The sequence below is a fragment of the Cryptomeria japonica genome, chromosome 8, assembly GCF_030272615.1.
Source record: "Cryptomeria japonica chromosome 8, Sugi_1.0, whole genome shotgun sequence".
NCBI lineage: Eukaryota > Viridiplantae > Streptophyta > Pinopsida > Cupressales > Cupressaceae > Cryptomeria > Cryptomeria japonica.
Window position 1 is genome coordinate 459843090 of NC_081412.1, and position 3297 is coordinate 459846386.

Here is a 3297-nt window from a genome sequence, read left to right on the forward strand (position 1 = left end):
ACCTTTTCTTTTCAAGTTAGACCACAATCTAGCAATTGTCTCCTTATTTTATTGTTCGTTGATATTGTCTGACATGGTCTTTCTTCACAGGCAAGAAAATAGAAATTATCATCATTGAACAAAGCATCTTATTGAATTTAGATTTCTAGTTTGCTTATGGTACATCACACAACATGGAAAACAAGAAATACTCAATAAATAACAGGATTCATTGATCTAGTATTATCACAATCTACACTTGGCCTTCAATATTTTCTCCTCCTAACACTGTTTATCCATTGCCTATCAAGTATAGAACTCTAAAACCCATGGCTATTAAAATACATAAGACAACATTGTAGCATCTTATAATCATCTGTTATAAAACCAAAGCACTTGGGAGTGATTCTTTTGTTTGTCATAGTCTAGGAAAACAGTGTCTATTGGAGCCTTGAATAACTAACTAGAAAGGTTTTTAATTCCTTTTCTTTTTCCTTCTGATTTTTTCACTGTCACTTCCATCCTCCGAGTTAGATGCCCTCGCCCTTTTCTTTCTTCTTGTTTTTTCATACTCATTGTCATGCTTTGAATTATTTTTCTTTCTTGGTGACTCCTTACTGCTCTCACTGTCAGTTTCACTCTTAGAATCTGAGTCTGATGTATCAGAATCTGACGAACCTGATGAACTAGAAGAATCGTCATTAGAGGTAGATTCATCTGACTCAAGAATAGACTTTTGTTGCTGCATTACAAGCCTTGGCATATTCTTCAAATACTCATGTAAACTCTCAATGATACCACCAAGACCAATAGAAGTAAAGAAATTGATAGCAAACCATGAATTTTTGGGATTGTCCTTTGGAGAAATTGAATCAAAAGACTCCTACATTGTTGGATCATTCAACCTTTCATTAAGCAATAATATACCAAGCTACTCTACTAGCTCCTGCAAGAGAAACTTTATAAAAATATGGGAAGAGGAAGTAGCATCTTCCTCTATCAGACGTATATAAGCAAGACAAATGCCATGGAAGAGCATCTATGCCAAGTAAGTGGGCCAAAAACTTTGCAACATTACACAGTTTATTTGTTTCCAGTCTGTGTATCATAGAATACTGTTGTACAAAACACTTATCAAAAAATTTCTCATAAATTTGATTGATCATACAGAATCTTTGCCCAAGAAGACCATAATAAAGAATGTATATTCTCTCTTGACCAGGTTCAAGCTTGATCTTTAGTAGCTTATGACCAGCTTCCTCAAAATCAACACTTGACATGATTGTCAAATAAATTGAACGTCTTAAATTGACCAAGTTTGTCTCTGTCTCATCCTGTATTCTCAGCGCTTCCTCACCTTCCTCTTCATCATCATCATCATCATCATCATCTGAATCATCACCTGAATCATTCTCCCCTTCTGCTTCATCTGAAGAAGCATCTCCAAGGATATCTTTCTTCAGTTTTTCACAGTGTTCCACGGGGACGCGTCCCCCCCTTTTTGGGCGTGTCCCCCCGTCAGAAACGTCTCAGGGACGGGGGGACGGGGACGCGATGTCTCCTGCCATCCCACCACTGCCACCCGACCTCGCCCTATTTTGCAATAGGGAATGCGCAAGGGGCGCTGCCCCTTGACCCCAACTTGGGGGCGCTGCCCCTAATCCCCCGTTGAAAAATATAGGGGGAAACCGCGCCGATAGAAGTAGAGAAAATTTAACCTCCGAGTCTGATTAGGCTCCATATAACAACACAATTAGCATTGAAGAAATCTTGGTATTTAGATTTAGTATTTCAAATTTATTATAGTCTCATTTGAAATGTAATTCTTAATTTCTTATACTGTAATACTATCATACATCTTTTCAAAACTAGTTTTTCAAGTACTATATGTATATGTATAACTATATCAGCACCACCACCCCACCACCCCCCCGCCGCCATCCCCCCATCGCCCCTAAACTTAGGCCCTTGGTCCCCCCATCCCGAAAATGCGTCCCCGCATCCCCCTGTCCCCAACGCCCATGGAACACTGGTTTTTCATAGGTTGCCTCATGCTCTAAGAAATCAGGATATGGCTCGAAAACATCCAAACCAGCTTCTTGATCAAGTTCATCTTCTAGGAAAACTTCATGTGTTAACTTATCTGGACGCACAGCTGGATGACCCTCGAACTTAGCTTTCCGAATTGCAAAAAGGCCTTCAATTAAAAACTGTACTCGTTTGTCAATTTGCCCCTCATGGAGAATACCTCTAAATCTTTCAAAAATCCCATAGAGACCTTTGGGTGAAAGGTCTTGCAACAAAGAACCACATTCTTTCACGAACCCAACAACAACCTCTACACTGTCATCTGTGGGGTTCTCTAGTAAAAGGGTGAGAAGTTCCAAGGCAATGATCTCATGTGCAACTTGTTGATTCAGTAAATGAGCTATGAATTTAGCTGCTGCTATCAACATATGCTTGTCATTGCGTTTGTATGCCCTCTTAAGTTGCAAAATAATTCTTCGCAAAAGCAGATTGCCAACTTCAGGAAATTTTGTATTTACCATAGCATCCAACATAGCAAAAACATCTGTAAATCCAAGGGATGCCATTTGGGATTTCATACAAGACCTACAAAAATAGACCCCGCCCATGGATGAGATTCTCTGCAAAGAACTCTGGAATGATGTTCTTGATGTTAGATGCATTTACCTTGTTTAATAACCCATTGATACTCTTCCGAAGGGAATCCCATGTCATGTGTTGGTATTCCACATTGCTCTTGTCTTCCACATCTTTCATCATTTGAGCCAGCTTAAATGGGGGAATGTAAACACCCCCACTTCTTCCAACACCCATCTCTGAGCCTCTTACAACACCTTCGCCATTCCCATTCTGAGATGGAGTAGACACAACACCAGAAGTTTTCACTTCCACTGCCTCTTTGTCCCTCTTGTTTCCAGAAGCCCCTTTACCACTTAATTCATGCTTATTTTGGTACATAAACCCATCAAGAAGCATGAGTTTTTGCATATAAGCTCGCACAAATATTTTAGAGTTATTTTTCATCAAGATTCCTTCAGGAGATGGCAGATCCTGCTTCCATACTTTAATTCTGTTTTCTCAAAGGACAATCCTAAAAATCCATGCATTGCAAACAACTTTTTACACCTTTGTTGGTTGTGGTGGTGTCACAGAGAGTTTACATCAATAAATGAAGAAGAGCTAGAACTAATATGCGATATCTAGATTTATGATCTCTATAATATAACAATCCCATAATTATGTTTCCATGCATCTATACCACAACACAAACATCATGCTAGTGTTCGGCCA

At 39.3% G+C, this 3297-nt stretch overlaps 1 pseudogene; it reads right to left on the reverse strand.

The window, feature by feature from the left end:
- Window positions 1–505: 505 nt before the first annotated feature.
- On the reverse strand, window positions 506–2820 carry LOC131857726 (uncharacterized; annotated as a pseudogene).
- Between the last annotated feature and the right edge of the window lie 477 nt (window positions 2821–3297).